The following is an 18,504-nucleotide window of genomic DNA, read 5'->3' as shown; positions in this document are numbered from 1 at the left end:
TCTTAATTGCAAACCACAACTACTGAAGCCCATGAGCCTAGAGCCCGTGCTCCACAACAAGAGAAGCCGCCGCAATGAGAAGCCCACGCACCGCAAGGAAGGGCAGCCCCCGCTCGCTGCAACTGGAGAAAGCCCGCGCGTAGCAACGAAGACCCAACGCAGTCAAAAATAAAATAAATAAATAAATAAAATTTTTAAAAAATTTTACATTAAAAAGCTTCTTTCTTTAAAAAGAATAAGAAAAAAGAGTAAGTCATATGATGTTATAAATGACATCTTAGGTGGACCCACTGTGGAAAGTAATCTAAGAAAAAAAATCTTCCTTACAATTTGGTAAATTCAAGATGCTTGCTGTAGCTAATACTGAAATGACATTTTATAATAACTCAGTTCCCAAGAGCAGGTCTTACGTTATGGTCTAGTAAACAAACCATTATAAGTAAGAAAATTTGAGTTTCGCTCTCAATTTCCTCCTTGCTTCTGGGATCATATACTCTATATACTCTCTTGCCCATATATAGGTTGTGTATATGGGCAATCTTCAAAACCCTCTAATCCCTCTGCAAATACTATATATTATGCAAAGAGAAGAGATGTTGGTGTGTTTTTAGTGTGGCAACAGCGCACAGACTATATACATCTGAGACGGACAACAGAGTTGTCTATACCTCTCCCCCTCCAACTCCCATATGCCAGCACAGGACACACTTAATTCAAGTAACACAAAAACATTCTAATACAACAGTTTATTTGCATTTGCAACAGATTTTGGCCTCTGCTATGAACATACTTCACAGCACTATGTTTCATGGTGCAACTTCCAGTATTGGACCCGTGCAGTTCTTTGCATAAGCTTATTTCAAGGGCATTGACGATATAATCTCAATTGATGCCTCCTTTTCCTGTTTTTTCAGTGCCTGAAATTATGTATGTATACATGTACGTAGACACAGAACACATGTACATCTATACATATACATGCATATACATACATATGTGTGCATGTACACATTGTCTCTCTATATAAAAGCCTTCATTGCTTTCTGGAGATATGCACAAGGTTAAGGCCTGCGAGAAGTAAAATATTATCCAGCTTGCACATTAGTTTGTCAACACTCATAGTCATCCATGAAAGATAGATTCCTAAGAGAAATAAGGAAGAAGTAGTAAATTTTTATAAAGGTGAGAAAGAGAAAAAGATCAGAACATGAGCTTGAGTTTGATGGGCAGTGAAATTTGTAATCCTGGTCCACTGAAGGCAGAGACCAGCGGACAAGTGGGATGGTCCCGCTTAAAAGAAGTAAGGATTGCGTACAGGCATGAAAAATAACCCACGTCATCATAAAAATCTTGTCTATCTATATCTATTCTTTTTCAGATTCTCTTCCCTTATAGGTTATTACTAACACAACATAGTAAATCAACTATATTTTAATAAAAAATAAATAAATAGGAATTTTTTGAAAAAAATCTTGTTTATCTAGCCCTGACTCTCATCAGGGCCAGACAGCCCCTAGAGAATATTCTGCGAAGGACTGGGGCGGCTCAGGTTTGTCACAATCATTAAGGGAGGGGAGTTCTATTGGTTTTTAGTGGCTTTTTTGGTGAAGAATTTTCCCAAATATCCCAAACAACATGCAGTGTCCCCTGAACTAAACCTATAATGAATATCAACCTGTAGAATCTGGTATATAATCATAACTAAGCATTTTCTAAGAATTTCCACCAAAAGTCCAGTGGTTTACAACGAGGTTGCTGTGGGGAATAATTCAACGATTTGGTATAGTCTTTCTCTTAAATCTAGAATTAATAGACTACAACGTTAACAGAAAATAAACTGAAAAAGGCAGCATAAGCACTGTCAATAAGTTCCATCATGGAAATATTTTATTTGTTATTATTGATGATATGGTGTGTAACCTGCAGAGTCCCTTGAAGTAGAGTTCACATTAGTAACAACAGGAAAATGCTGCATAAAGCAGTCTGGGGATTTTGGTGAGACTATATTCATAGTATTTACTCTCTCATTTGCAAAATATCATATTTCCACGTTTTTTCCACTCCGCCTTTCTATAACTTGACTTTGGCATATTTTCCCTACAACGATTACCATCATTTCCTTCTTTCCAAATACAAATGTCTGGTCTGTAATTATCCTAATACTACTTTTAGTCTATTCTCCTTTCATTTTCCTGTACTTCCTATATGGAATGTCTTCTGACGTTTCTGTCTTAAATCCAAGTTTATTTGTTATACAGTATGTACACACAAGCAAGCTTCTGACTTCTTTACTATGTGTTCCAGTGAAGTTACCCCCAAACATTAGCATAGTGAAATGCACATTGTACTACAAATTACTTTTATTCTATTGTTCCTTTTCATGACAGATATATTCAGTGATTATATTATTGATGAATTACATTTCAAGATACTAAGGGGGTGACACAAAATATTTGTTATTAAGAAGAGGACAAAGTCTAAGAGGGTTGAGAACCACAGTTTGGTCCACAGCGAATGACAGTGAATGACAGAGGACAGGAAAATCACAAGCCTCCTGTGTGTACCTCTGTACCACTTCATTTCATGACTATCGTGTACAGCTGATACCATCATGGCTAGAAAGAGTTAACTCCCCCATCCAGCTACCCAACTTAAGTCAAGGGAGCTGCATGAGGAGTCGCACAGATCAGGTTTCCAGTATCTACTCTGCCACTAACCACCAGTGTGACCTTTAGCAGCTCACTGGGATCACTGTGGGCCCCCATTTCCTTAACTGTAAAATAAGGGCATTGGAGTTAAATTACTTTTAAGGTCCTTTCCAGCTCTATCACAAAATGCATAATTTTGATTCTAAGACTTAGGCGTTGATCAGAAGAAACTGATTCCTTTAATAAATGTGTATAAAATATATCCTGTGGGTAGCAATTACATTTCCAACCACAATATATTTTTTAAGTACCCAGTCTAGTCAAGTCTTTTAAAAATGCCATGTCTTATAAAAAAACAAAAATGTTCCCTCAAAAAAGAAGTCCCCCTACACTTTATGGAGTGAACACATTTACAGCACATGAGAACAGTCACCAATCTGAAGGGGACATCTACTTTTCTAGTACCATTCTGCTCCCTGTTGTAAAAGTCACAGTTTTCTTTTTTGCTTTGAATTCTTGAAATAAAAATGATTTTATCTCTCTGCCTTTCCAATAATATATTTTTGGTAGCTCTAACCTTCTCCATAGAGGTTTTCTAAATTCTAATAGTCCACAGAAATAACAATTCAACAAAATCTATACACAACTGAACAGACAAGGTGTTTAAGAGCAAGTGCTATTCTGTGAATCAACTTCTTGCCCAGGTAACTATTTCATCTACAACCAATTTTGCCCTGGAGCTTTTGAAAAACACAATAGAAATCTGTTAAATTGGCAGTCTTGCTGAACTTCAACTACTTTATCTAATCAGGTCCTTGGTATCAATAGATACTTGAGAACTTCTTTTTGATAAAGCTTTTGATTTGGAGCCTAGGTGCAGAGAGCAAATGGACCAAACCCCTTATTCTGATGGCAACTTGCTGTTTTTGCTTTTGGAACATACATATATAAATAAGGCTTAGGAGTATCACCTTAACACATACACATGTGTATGCTTTAGGAAAACCTCATGCTTAAAAACTTCCATTTAATAAGACAAAAACAAACAAAAAAAGACTTAAAAATTAGAATATTCCTATTTGGTTTTCAGAAGCACCCCGCACTATCATCTTTTAAAAAACATATTAATCACCTCTGTTAAATACAAAGTGGAAATGAATTTCTCAAATTTTGATCGAAGGACTTTTATTTTTCCAGGAACACATCTAATCCTTAACACAAATTCATTAAGTAGGTACAGAATCCAGTCTAGATTACCTCGCCGGGAGTTATATATAATTTACTTCAAAGTTTTCATACCAGGTTTGCTCATTTCTGTCACCCAGCTCGTTTCTGGGCAGGTTGCCCACATGCCCCACCTCCCCATAAATCCGTTTTGGTGTTTGAGATATGCAAGCTCATTTAAAAATTAACCTAAACAAAACAAAATAATTAGAAAGGCAACTTGCCCACAACAACAATGAAAATCGTTTTCAAATCAAACGTGTAATACATTCCAAAGACAAACACAAATGACTTCGTAAATAACCATGATTTTGGATTATCTTTGCCTCTATTCCTCTCATTAACATGAATAATTCAGAGTGCTTCCTATACGTGATGAAACTGTCTCCCCTCAATAATTCATTTTTAGTACACAGAAAAATCGCATCCTTATGTTTTTCCAAAGGTTTAAATTAGACCATATTTTAAAATGCAACTTTACTTTCAAAATTATCTATCGCTTGGGTTCATTCTTTTCAATGTTATCCTGGCAGCAAGTAAGGAGAATCTTGTGCCTTCAAGGCAAGGGCAGTATAGAGCCGAGTAACACGTAAGAAGACAGAAGCCCCACCTTTCTTTGGTTCTTGATAGTCAAGTGTATATCCATTATTTGCAAAGTGTGAGCAAGATTGCCAATATCTTTTTCCTTAAAAATACGGAAGTGCTTTGGGACACCCAGATTTGAGTAAAAGAATTTCCCAATGTTCTGGCCACACTGAAGGAACAATATTTTTATTACGTGACTTAATTTTAAGTGATAAAAATATCCTAACATTGCAGTTCCAGATAAAGCAGACATTCCCAAATGGGAAAGCATTCTGGATGGGGGGGCGGACTCAAAGCCTCAAATCTTGCTTTAATGACAACATGAACAAAATGAAGGGTGTGTATCTATCTGCCGATTATATACAAATTCATCTAGATTCCCAAACACAAAGATACTATGTAGATGCACATTTTATTCGTATCCTATATAATACCCTATACTGCGCATACCCAATATTTGTGCGGGAAAGAATGTGTATGTCTTAGGTCTACTTAATTTGGGGTTTGGAATATTAAGTTAGTCTCCCATTTTGTCAGTTCTTCCTGGGAAGATGTTACATTCTTCTGGAAACCACACTAATTTTCTGGAGTCATGGGGCTGTTTCATGCACTGCTTCAGAGCACCAAATGCTACCCTTGTGACCAGGAAGAAAGGGAAAGAATGCCATCAAGAGGAGCGGGCAACTGCACTAATTCTCAGCTTCTCTCTGGTAACAAAAAGGTGGGGGAAAAAAAAAGCAATCAGATTTCATTGGAGTATACACCAGCCTTGGCCAAAGGCTTTAAAACTTTTTTGATTTCTTCTTTCATTGAAAATAAAAGGAGAGGAGCTTATAGTGTAATAAGCCAAACAGAACAGTTGCTGAACTTGGGTCAAGATCAGATACCATTACAGCTTTTGGGATGTTCATGGAAATGTATAAAGTGAGGATGTATGTCTTGATACCTGTGAAAATAAAACATTACGCTTGGAGTGGGAGAGAACAGATGGTTGGTAATGGTTTAAAACATTTATGTTTTTGGACTGTCACCAAGCCTCTGTATTAAAAAATATGGTGTTGTAGTCACTACATACCAACAACTATCTGCAAGACTCATTTTCTGGAGGATGCTACTGTAATAAAAGAGATAAAACCCAAATGAGGCCAGAGGAAAATTCTTCTTGTTTTCTCAAGTCATTCAATGTGTGCTATTTCTTATTGACTATATTCAATCAAAATGTTTTCTGTGTGATGAGAGGACTTAAATTTTTCCTCAATAATGAGTCAACTACCAGTGCCCGAGTATTGTATTCTTTTTTGGATGCATGGGGAAGAACAGTAATTTTGTTCTGTGTATCTGATTCATGCTGATTGAAGCCCTTAAAAACCCTCTGAGCAATCATAAAATCTGGTAGTCCAGGGTACTCTCGCATGAAAAGCAATAACAATCTCCTTATTCTCAATTTGGTAGACAGGCATATTGTACTATAATTATGTACTGAAATTGGCAGGTGCCAGGCCACCGAACTAGGAAGACAGATAAATATTAACTACAGTCACACTGTATTTTGGTGTGTATATATATGTCAGCCTAAAATAAGTCCACGTTCTTTAAACCCAATGGAATAGTGACAAACACAGATAAAACTGTATACAGAGAGATTAATGCAATGTTTGGGGTTGAACTAAAGAAAAATAAATACTGGTAAATAATACTCTTAATTACTATAAAAACTGCTAAAGGAGAGTCCTATTGAACATCCACAGTGTTTTGATTTGCTCGTGATAACATAATGGGGGAAAAGTCACACAAGCACACACTCTGTATGATTTACTTCCTATCCCTTTGAAAACCCTGGGAACTGTTCAGGACCGGTTTGCTGATGGGAGGGAGTTGGGGGTGGACCTGCAGGAAGAGGAGGGAGGACAGCGGCCGCTCCAGCATCGCTCCTGTGAACTTAGTTGGAAATAACTCCTGACAGACATCAAACGTAACACCTTTTAGCCTCCTAACAGAAACACGCTGATAGGCAGGATGTTGGAACGGGGCAGAAGCGGGAGCAGGTAACCGTGTGAAAGTAACAGCTGCGGCAACAAAGCGACCACGCAGTTCCTACTCTCTCCCACCCACCTCGGGCCCCCCCCCCAAGGCACCCCCAACCCCTGTGCCCGGCCCGGATGGAACCTGGGCTCCGAGTCTCCGCACTTCCCTCCCACATGGCCCGCAGCCTCAGCAAGAGCCTCTGCGAGGTCTCGGAGTTTGGGACGGATGCAAAAAGGGGCATCACAGCAGAGATGCTCATCTTTCTGCCAAACACGCTGGAGGACCGGATAAACCGCCATGAGAAACTCAAGACCGTTCCTCCTGGTGTCTTCTTTCCAACCTCGGCTGGCTTGCCCCGAGTGGGGGCTGGCACCAGAACCCTGGGGTGCAGGGTGCCCCGCCCCGCCGGGGCTCAGGAATCCAGCACAGGTAGCTCCCGAGTTCAGGCACCTGTCCTCCTCCGCCGCCCCTCTCCAAGTCTTCGCACCCCCTCCATCTCCCGGACCCCCTTTCCCCTCAGCACAATCAATTAAGTGAACGGGAGTGGGTTCAAATGGGGGGGGGGGAGGGGATTAGGGTAGAAAGAAAAGAAAGATGCCTTCTGCAGTCCTCAGAGGTGGAGTACCTGGAAAGGTGAGGGTGCGCTTTCCCCGCCCACCCAGACCCCTCTCCTACCGAGGGTGCAAGCGGCGCCCCCGCAATCTCGGCCCCTCCAATCCCGGACCCCTCCCCCACGCCCCGACCCCCGGCGGTTACCTGGCGAGCGGCTAGGGGAGCGGAGGGTGCCGGCAGGGACTGCTTTCACGGGAGCGGAGCTTCGGCGGGAAACTTCCCCGAGCTCCGGGGCAAACTCTCGCGGACTCCGCCCGCCGCGGGCCGCGCGGTGGGCAGGAGCGCGGTGCCGGAGCTGGAGCGGCGCTGAGCCCGGCGCTCGCCCTCGCCCGTCCGCCCGACTGGGGCTGCGTCGCCGCCTGGGCTCCCGGCCGCTCCCGCTCCCGCCGCCGCCCCGCCCCGCGGCTCCGCCCCCCGGTTCCCCCACCAACCCCTCACTCCCCCGAGCCGCGCGCCCGCCCGCCGGCCTCCCCGTCTCCGCCTTTGTCGCTCTCTGCCTGTCACTCTCTGGCCTTACCTCTGCTGGCCACTGGCCCTCCCTCCCAGCCTAGGGCTCTGGTGCCACCCACTCCTGGTCCAAGGAGTGGTGATCTCCGGCGTTTGTCTCCTAAGTCACCTTCTCTTCTTCACCTCTGCCCTGTCTCAGATTCTTTCCCAAGTGTTCTAGAAACACCTGAAGGACAAATCAATAGGTTAGTAGGTTGTGACAAGCAAGCATTGACTCCAAAGTCTTAGAATTTCTTTTGCTTTACAGACAGATTTATCTATTATTTATATATATTATTATATAGCTAGATCTATATCTATACCTATATCTCTATCTATATATGAAATAATAGGTCAGTAAATTCCAGTAAGGATATATGCGCCACAGGCGAGTTTGGTAGCAGGTTTGTGTAAGGCAAAGACTTCCTAAAAAAGCCCTGTACAATAATCCAAGACCTTGTAGCTCTCTCAGGCCACGCATTTCAAAATCCAGCAAGCTGAAGTTGGCAGACCAAGGTCAGGACGGATTTTTTTTTTTTCTTATCGTTAAAGGAAACTTCGTTGAAATCTAAACATTAGTTCCAAATATTATGCTAGCAACAATTTGACCAAACTAGGGCAAACAAAATTAGCATAACCCTTGATTGCTTACTTTGCATTCAGGTAGTTTCTATGCATTAACAAAGAAAAACTAATTTTTTAAAAAGTAGTAAGTGTCTAAACCTACCTCATTGCTATATTAGAGTATATATTTTTTCAAACGGAGATGTTATCAACCTTCTACGTTTTCAATAGGTCTTATTCTTACAAGTGGGTTAGGAAGAACACATCTGGTGGTAGTAAACTTTGGTTCAGTGGAGAAATACTATTATAGGACTTGTTTGCCTGATTCTGGTTTCTTTTAAACACAGCCTGATTTTTGTTACAAGTTTTATCTTAATTTGTATGTCTGCTGGTTTGTTATTAACGCTTAACTCGGATACTGCATTGAAGGCCTTATTCACCACTAGAATGAACCTCTTTTTCTGCTGTTGGAGTTTTAAAGAAACAAGGTAGTGTCCCTGAGCTATATTTAACTGGAAATTGATGAGTGCTTATTGAATGAATTAACCAATTTAACTTAGTCATTTTTGGTTTCCTCCCATGGGAGGAACATTCCATGTTCTATGAGCTCTTGGGGTTGTAACCATCTATTACACTTGAGCAGTGAATAAATCCCAGCCGGGGTCAGGAGACCTGGACTCTACTTCTTGGCTACTTCAAGTCATACAACTTTTGTGGCCTCTACCTTCTCATTGGTAAAATAAAGGAGTCAAGCAAGAATATCATTATAACTCTGTTGTTTCTAAATTCTTAAAGTTTTTGTAGCTCATGGGGGAAACTGGGCACGGTCAGGTCAGTTCTCATGGAATTTGCCTGATTGATGTGCTTCTAGACATTGCCGTCCATTGTGGAATTTTCCAGTCTTTAGAATCTATTTCATTTGTCTACTATAGCAAATCAAACACTTCGAACTGTGAACTGCCTTCCATTCCTAAATCTCTGTCCAAACCCATTAAAAATATTTTAATGACTAAGGAAATTGAATTTTGTGAATTTTCAACACTGATGAATAAAGGATCAAAGAATCACCTTAAAAAGCATGCAAAGCATCGGTATAAGATGTATCTTCTCATGGCATTTGATTACATGGTTATGGCATGGTATGAGAGTTACATGGATAAGTGAAAATAGCACCTTCTTAAATTTTGTAGTTAAACTAGTTTAATTTTTACATAGTGCATTATTTCTAAAACATTGGTTCACAGCATGTTTCTAAACTCTCCAGTCTATTAATTTTGTTTAGTTCTTTGAATTTCTTAAAGTGCTTAACTATCGATTGTTTCTGGGCAAGTATGAAGCTTACGGATCACTGATCCTTTAATGTGTAGGTTGGTAACAATTATAGTCATAGAAGAAGTTTCCGCATCAAATCCCAAGGTACGTTTGTTGACAAGAGTGCCTTTGTAGAAAGAGGACTTCATCATTCATAAGTTTATTTGTGAAACACACACAGTGCAGATATCATTGGATTAAGTATAAGAAATGCAAACCTCACTTTGAAAATAGTGTAACTAGTAATACAAAGAATGAGCCAAGTGAGGGGCTCATAGTTTATGAAAGCTGTGTGTAAGGAGGATGGGGTAGAGGAGTAGGAAAAGAGTAGGGAAGGATATTTTTCTGGTGTCTCTATGCACAAAAAAAAGCTACTTTAAGGTACAAGTACAACACTATTATGGGATAGTTCTTGCTATTTTTGAGTTTGTGCTTTTCTCTAGCCATGCAGTTTCGAATGGTGACTTGGCTTAATAAATAGCCAAAATAATAATTCAGCTGAAATATATTAAGCACAATGTACAAGGCCATATGGGGGTTACAAATACCTCTAAATCATCTTATTTATAGCTCCAGCTGTTTTGTTGAGAGAAAGCAGACATATATTTACCTGGAAAGAAGTATTTTTACATGAGTCAACAGAGGATAGGCCAGAAGCTATTGTAATTTCTCTTTAAATTTTCTTGCTCTTATTCGGCAGAACAGGAGTAAAACAAGAAAAATAATCAAAGAACATAATTTATGCTGATTCACGATCAAGAGAACACAAGCTACCCCACTGAACCAGAGGGGAGAATGGCAGGACTCTTGTAATAGATGATAGAAACCACTTTATCCAGACTGTTCGGGTTGGGGGAGGGGAATAAAAATAATTCTTAAGGAAAAAGAGGTTGAAAACCGTTTTTAAAAAGCTTAGTCTAGTGAGATGAAATGGAAAGAGTACTGGAGAACTGGATTTGCTTCCATGAAGTTGGGCAAGTCTTTTCTCTCTGGGCTCAGTTTTATCACCTGTAGTGCATGAGGTCACGGGAATGGATGGTCCCTGATGATCCTTCCAATTTCAAAACTTCCCTGATGTCTGATCAAGATCACTTATTTTGATCAAGCTATTCCAATGATTATTCAGCTTCACATATCAATGGATCTGCACAGTGACATCCAAAGTGAACTCTAATCAGAAAATAAAAGCCTGGGGTTGGCTTTTCTTCAGTAGAAGAAATTCAAAACAAAAATGAGAACACCCTAGAGGAATGTGGTACTGGTTATCCAACGTTGATCTACAGGATGCAGGATGTGGTATTGTACAAAGTAGCACTTTCTCTCTGAAATTTCAGAAGAAAATATCTTATCATTTTAATATTAGGGATAAATAGGACAAAGACAAAGCATTAAAACTTTACAGACTAGGAGGAGTCTGGAAGCATAATGATTTATTTACTTCCCGCTATACCCAGCACTGTAAAGCAAAGTTTGCGATTTGAGGTTGCCCAAAATTATTGAGAGATGGGGAAATAAAAAAGATTTGGCTCTGTAAGCTCTGTCTTTAACACTTTTTTAGGGAAGAAATTATTTTCTTCAAAAATTAAGAAAAATTATCAAGGACCAGATTTATATAACTAAAGCACAAATTAAGTGTCCAGAAGAATATTGAAAAAGAAAAAGGAAAAAATGCATGATGGGACTAAACACAGGATTAATGGTAAATGAGGAAGAACTACGATCCCTAAAGAATTAAAAACTTTAAAATAGAGAACAAGACAGTATTGGTCAAACAGAAAAACTAAAAGATAATTATAAGCAAAAATGAAACAAGATGTGTTACCATTATTATTATTTATCTGCTGCCCAAGTAAAGCAATGATTCAAGGTCAAATAAATTAGAATAGTCAGAACCTAATAGTCTTGGTAAATAGAACAAGTCAATAAATATATATTGATTGGTTGAATAAGCACAGCTCGCAGTTATTTTAGGAAAGTCAAAGTCACTAGGGAAGTTATGTCTATAATTTTTTAAACTAAGAGAGTATGAATTTCCTTTAAAAAATAACAAAAACAAAACCTTTCCAAATAGTCACTTTTAAGTCTTAAGCAGTGAAATTTTATAAAAATTTTATAAGACAGTGTTTATATGGAGAAAAACCTAAATTGGAAACCTACAACCTGTGGAACTATAAATGTGCCTCTGTATAAAGAAATTCTATTTTACAGCTTTGATGATTTTTGATAAGTGGTTGGAATAGGGAAAATTCTATGTGAACAACTTACTGGAAAAATGCAATACTTTCCTCTAAACCAATATTTGGACACATACATTTTTATTTCCTGAAATTGGTTCAGTTTTTGATATGGTCCGTTAAGATATGAAGTGATGCTGAAGATGACTTCAAGACCCTAAGTCAAAATAAAAAATCATTTGCAGCGCCCTGAATTGATGAGGGGCCTTCTGTACTGTAAGTTTCAACAGTGTCTAGAAGTGGGTTAGTGATGGAGCCTTCTTCGACAAATATTTTGCTAATTAATTCACCGAGCATGGCTGTCTAGTCAATGTGGGTACTCTGTGTTGGTGCCTTGGATACGAAAATTAATGAGATATGATCCCTTTTAATAAGGTGATAACTAATGAATTCAAATCACATATCATTAAATTTAGAAATGCTAAGCCTATAGGAAAAAACAAAGAAAGATTCGCTGAGAGTTTAAAAAAAGGCAAAATTGAAATAGCTTTGAATGATATCTATTCAATGATGTGTGTGTGAGTTTGTATTTGCAGAAAGAAAGCAAGCTCTTAAGAGATTTGATGAGGGGCTTCCCTGGTGGCGCAGTGGTTGAGAATCTGCCTGCCAATGCAGGGGACACGGGTTTGAGCCCTGGTCTGGGAAGATCCCACATGCCACGGAGCAAATGGGCCCGTGAGCCACAACTCCTGAGCCTGCGCGTCTGGAGCCTGTGCTCCACGACGAGAGGCCGTGATAGTGAGAGGCCCACGCACCGCGATGAAGAGTGGCTCCCACTTGCCACAACTAGAGAAAGCCCTCGCACAGAAACGAAGACCCAACACCAAAAATTAATTAATTAATTAATTAATTAATTAAGAAAAAATTATATTTAAAAAAAAGAGATTTGATGAAATCAAGAGAGTATGTCAATGATGTATTCTAAGATAAAATATGGCATTTGAGGGCAGAGAGTAATTCTAAATCCACCCCTCCCATGCAATGAAATATTTCCTTGTCCAGTGCTGGGAGTATTTTGTGATATACGGTTCGCCTCACCAAATCTAATATCATTTCAGCCCTGAGGGACACAGACTGTGGTGACTGTCCTAGCTTTTTTTGAGGACTTCTTGTCGACTGTTCATTCAAAATGAATACTGTTAACAAGAGGATTTTTGTAAAAATGAAGATAAATAGTAATTTTTGAAAACTAATGTATATAATGAAAAATTAGTGTAAAATTCAAGAAATCTTATATCTGGTAACCTCATAAAATGTAGCATATGTATTGCAAATATTATTTTCTGAGGTTGATACTCAAAATAGCTGAAAACAGAACCAGTTCAGCTTAGTATCATTAAACTCATGTGATTTAGTTAGTTATTTACATCTCACCTTATGTCAGCACATAATTATTGTTAACACTATTTGGATATTTGGTATATTTAAAAGTCGTTTTTTCGCTTGTGTTAAAAAAGGAATTAAATTTTTTTCTCATAGTACTTAGAAAAGAGGAGAAGAAAGAAGTTAATATTGACTAGATATTTATTTTCTTGCTTTTGTCTTTGTGAGAGCTAATGACAGTGGGATTTAAAACTTGAAAGACTGCCTTATTCTAGTGGAAGAAAGGACACTATTTCTGGCTTATAATTTTGAAAGTAACTTGAACCTTAGTACTAAGGTAAAAGTAAACAAGTTCTGGATATGGTCTCTTGCTTAAATCTGTCTTTCAACATATTTCTTAACACATGGGAACATCCAAGAATAAACTTTCCAAGAAAGAATGTGACTTTTTGCAACTCCCTCAAAAAGTTGTCAAATTTAAGTTCATGGAGAATTATAGATTTAAGCACTGATGAGTTAATTGTTAGAATATTAAAAATACCCGAGCGATATGATATCACTCTTACCTCAGAATCTCTTACCTGCATCATCTTTTCTCTCTCCTCTTGGCTCACATTCTATGTTCAGGCCACTTTGCTGAGCACTTTAATTCTTAATTTCAAAACACCAATAATATTTTGAAAAATTCTCCATGCACAGAGTAAGTCTGTAGTATACTTATTGATTCCATGTAATTTTTCAGTGTCGAGTGACACCTTTTAGAAGCTTTAACATCATATCTGATACATGTTTATGGTTTATTTTTCATTTTGATCGGAAGGACTGTTTAACAAATCTGCACAGAGATGTTCAATCTGCATCTCTCAGACATATTTGACTGCACTTCAGGAAGTACTAAATCACTTATACATGATACACATGTCCAGAAACTATAAAACTCTCCTATTTTTTTTTCAACCACCACTAACAGCAAAGGAGTAAAATACCAGTATACTATCCTTGGAACACTGTCTCTACCTCTGTGTTAGATGTGCCAGCATCTTCCTCCCCAGCGTAGGCGTTCGCCCATATCTGTTTTTCAAGCTGACCGGAGTCTTTCACGGGAGAGAAAAGTGAAATGTGTTTCAAGGTGACAAAAAAGCAGGAAGGAGGGCAAAGACTTTACAGGAAGATATAGAAACAAATATGGCTCAGTTTGACGACTTTATTGTAAATGTGGTAAAGACCAGGAATTGATGTGTAAAAATAATGTTTGACAGGTACTCCCTTGCTATGAATAAATTTTTAAATCACCCTTTGGATTAAATGCAATAAAATGGTATTACTTTTAATCGAAATGACTTATCATAGATGGTGAACACAGAATAGCTAGAGCCTGTGGGATGAGCAGAGAGCAGCCAAGAAATGATCTTATACGCAATGAAAAAAAGCATCATTAGGGAGGAAAGGAGAAGCCTAGTGTTTGTTATTCCTTCCTACTTTTCTTGAATATTTAGAAAACATGTCTGTTGATGGAAAGAACTAGTAAATATTTATAGGTACCATTACCTACCTTAGGTAGCCTGTCTCTTCAGCAGATTAAACTGGCCTCTTTTAAACATTCGTTTTAAAAGTTAAATTGTACCTGCATGAGAAAAAATGCTTTTCCTCAAACCATCTCTTTCCTGCTGTATATTTCTTGTCTGCAGGAAAATAAAATAGAGGACTAAATAGGATGTGGCATCATCATTGATGACTTTTATCCACTGTATAAATATAAAGAGGTACTAGGAGCATAAGTTAATGAAAACAGAACTACAATACCAACAGAATTAGAGGTGTGGAGGCTTGGTATTGACTGTCTCCAATTTATAGGCAAAAGTGTTGAGGGTCAGCAAATTTTGGGAAGATTCTTATAAGTTGTTCTGATAATTCATAATCTCTGATAGCTTCATAATCTCCGAGAATTCTGAAAAATGGAAAGAGAATTGGAAGGAGAACTACATGGTCATATTAAGTGCCAAGTATAGTGCCTGGCATACTATAGGCAAGCATGATTTATTTATTGACAGAATCAAGTTAAACTTAAAATAAGATTTATAGAAAAGACCAAGTAATCTAGCATTATTTAAGCTGTCTTCAAAATTTTCAACACTGAAAAATATTTTAAAGAAAATGGGCTGAGATTGACAGCATCAAGGATCATATAATATTACACACATGTGTATTTGGAAACCATAGCTTTTGTCTGTGTATTTATCAGATATTTACTGAGCAACTCCCGTGTCCCCAGCTGCCTCTTTGGATAGGCATGTAAACAAGAAAAATAAGATCTCTGCCTTTATGCCAGTTACACTCTAGTGAGAAGAGGATACTAAGTAAATACACAAAATAAATAAACATGATGTGTAAGACTGAAAGTTTCTGTGAAGGAAATAACAAGGGTTATATGATAGTTAATAGGGGGAAAAGGGCAACTGAGGTAGAAGTTCAAGAATGAAGGTGATGTGTGAGCTGAGTGCTCAAAGATGAGAGGGAGCAAATTAAGGCAAAACCCTTGGGAACAGTTTTCTGGACAGAAGGATCAGAATGTGCAAAAGCTCTGAGATGGGAAAGAGTTTGGTGTATTTAGGGAAGAGAAAGAAAGCCAAATGGGCTGTGGATGGCAGGATGAATCCTCATAAGCTAAGGCTAAAAATCAAAGGGCTCAGTTCATGGAGAGCTCGTGGACATGGTAAGGCCTTCACACTTTTATGTGTGGTGGGAAGCTGCCCAATGGTTTTAAGAATAGTCAGATTTGTATTTCTTAATAGTGGATGTAAGTAAACAATAGTTCGAATTAACACAGAGGTTGTATTATTGTTTCAAGGACTGAAACATCTTTTAAAATAGAATCATAGAATAATTTCTCCTTGAAGAATGTTCTCTATGTGGGCCTACCTTTAGGTGTGTGGAAATAGTCTATTAACCATAACATGAGAACCCCTTATGTCAGAGACACACACACATACACACACACACAGTATAGCAAGTCAATTATTTTTGTGTCTAGCTTACATCTTTAACAAAAATCATAAACCACCATATAGGTGTATGGTTAAATTTAGGATCAATCCTACAATTAATTCTGGTGAGGTTTTGAATATGATTAAGAATGGATCTTTGATTTGGCTAAAGTGATCTGAAAAGGGAAGATTTCTCCAGGTCTCTTTCAACCGTTATCATTGGCATTCCCACTGAAATTGTGGACCTCTTTGGGCTTTTACATCTTGAAAAATAGCAACTCTGAGACTTGCTTGGTTTTACTATTTGTTAAAGAAAAGTACCCAGCTGGAGTTGCACACCCACGAGCTGGATCCCACAGACCCTCTGATGACAGGAAACAGCAGGCCCTAGCTCATGGCCTGAAGAACGTTGGCTGTGTTCCTGGTATTTGAGATCTTTTTTCACCATTTTGCTGTTGCTTTAATCATGTTATAAAATTGTGGGCTGTCCAAAACCCTGAGGTGGCATAATTCATGGGAGAAAATGAATCTCAGAGTTATGCAGGAAATTTGTCAGCTTAAAATTGCAAGAGATGTGATGGTGGCCTGGGGGGTGAGGGGGCGCTGTTAGAGCTGCCTTAACAAAGTACCAGAGGCTGGCTGGCTTAAACAACTGATATGTAGTGTCTCACAGTTCTGGAGGCTAGGAGTCCAAGATCAAGGTTTGGCAAGGTTGGTTGCTCCTAAGGCCTCTCTCCTTGGCTTGTAGGTGGCCGTCTTCTGCATATGTCTTCCCATCGTCTTCCCTCCGTACCTGTGTCCTAATAGTCTCTTAAAAGAACCACCAGTCGTATTGGATTAAGGCTCACCCTAATGACCTCATTTTAACTTATTTACCTCTTTAAAGACCCTACCTGCAAATATAGTCACATTCTGAAGTCCTGAGGGTAGGACCTCAACCTATAGGTTTTGGGGAGGATATAATTCAGCCCGTAACAGAGGGTAAGAAATCTGAAAATTAAAAGAAAAGATAATAAAAATTTTATTTATGCAGATTGAACCTCACTAAGCCCCACTCAACTTTGAACCTCACAACTTTCATGCAATATAAACTTGCAGAATCCCATAGTCTGCCCCTTTGAACTGCCCTTTTCAACATCTCTAGTTTCTTGTACCAATTTAAATAAAGTCTGCGATACCTAGAGACCCCCGTTTTTCCATAATGCAAGGGCATAGCAATGGTTTCAAGGAAGACGTCAAGAGAGTGATGGAATTATCTTACCATGTGGTGTTTGGATCAGGAATGAAAAGGTTAGAAACATGCATCATGGAAAAGGAGTATATAGAGCAAAGTCACTCTAACCTTTACATTATAAGGTCAGATTATTAAATAATTTTTATTATTTATTTAATCACTAATTTGAAATTTACTAATTATAGTAATTTACTAATTATTCCCATCTGGCAGAATTTTGCCCACCTAATAGTTCACTGTCTCGAGTCACGGTTTAAACGTTGTTATTATTTGCCAACTCTTGGAATATTAGATCACTGTGGTGTGTATTTTCTGTTTGCCCCTCCACATCCAAATGTCACCTCCCCATCCTGCCCAGTGTCAGAGGGCAGGCATGTATGGACCACATCTTCAGATCTCCTTATCCTCTGGCTTCCGGCTGGGTTCTGCCAGTGAGATGCTGGCGCAGGTCAGAGAGGAAGAGGCAAGAGAGGAGAAGAGCCTTATACCCTCAGATCCCCCCCCTCCCAGCTTGTCAAGGGGCCACTAAAATATTCTTCCAAAGGTCACAACCAAACCCTCTACCCTCTGGACCCTAGGACCATTCCATCCCTTCTCCTTTCTAGGCCTAAAGGTGATACTTCCATACCTCTTCAATCCTCTTCACTAGCCCTGGGGTTCTACTGTCTTCCTGGATGATTTTCTTAAAAGCTGTCCACACCTTTGTAAATCATCCGCTTATTAAACTTTCCTCAATGTACCCCATTAGTATGCCATCCTATCTGGATTCCTCTGTACCTAGACAGACTTACCTCCCAAAGAATAAATCTATTCTCAGTTCGATCACATTATTTAGCAGACAAGAAAGCAGAGTCCACCCTGATGATTTGATTCAGTCATTTATTTCTCACATTAAACATCTTTATTGGGTGTCTACTGTGGTCCTGGCACCATGTTTGGTGTAGGGGATGTGACATCCCAGGGTCTCAAGGAACTGAATGTCTGCTGGGGGAGAGCAAAGGGAAGCAGCCGTGTTAGTAAGAAATGCTAGAGAAGAAGACTGGAGGGTCACCTAACCTTGGGAGAGTGGTCAGGGAGCATCAAGGAAAGTTCCAGAAGTGGTAACTAAATTCATATTTGGAGAGTAGGATTGGGAACAAAGAGGGGGAATGAGGAAAGGGGAACTTTTTTGTCACAAGAAAGTGTATCAGAGGATGTCCAGGGCCGAGAAAGAGCATGGTGTGTTTGCAGAACAGAAAGCAGCTCAATGGAGTGAGGAATATGAGGTGGCAAAT

General features: G+C 39.0%; 2 protein-coding genes across 3 annotated transcripts in view; both read right to left on the bottom strand.

The window, feature by feature from the left end:
* Window positions 1-7,459, bottom strand: part of CHST9 (carbohydrate sulfotransferase 9) — a 240,158-nt gene extending 232,699 nt beyond the window's left edge. For both annotated transcript variants that reach the window (XM_082416188.1, XM_082416189.1), the window contains exon 1: window positions 7,239-7,459. The gene's annotated coding sequence lies outside the window, so the exon portion shown is untranslated. The remainder of the gene's footprint in view (window positions 1-7,238) is intronic.
* The window catches only part of LOC309639189 (tigger transposable element-derived protein 1-like), a 389,152-nt gene that overhangs the window by 170,240 nt on the left and 200,408 nt on the right, over window positions 1-18,504 (bottom strand). The window lies entirely within an intron of this gene.

This window comes from Balaenoptera physalus, assembly GCF_965194825.1.
Source record: "Balaenoptera physalus genome assembly, chromosome: 12".
Lineage (NCBI taxonomy): Eukaryota > Metazoa > Chordata > Mammalia > Artiodactyla > Balaenopteridae > Balaenoptera > Balaenoptera physalus.
This window is presented reverse-complemented; position numbering and strand designations above follow the sequence as displayed.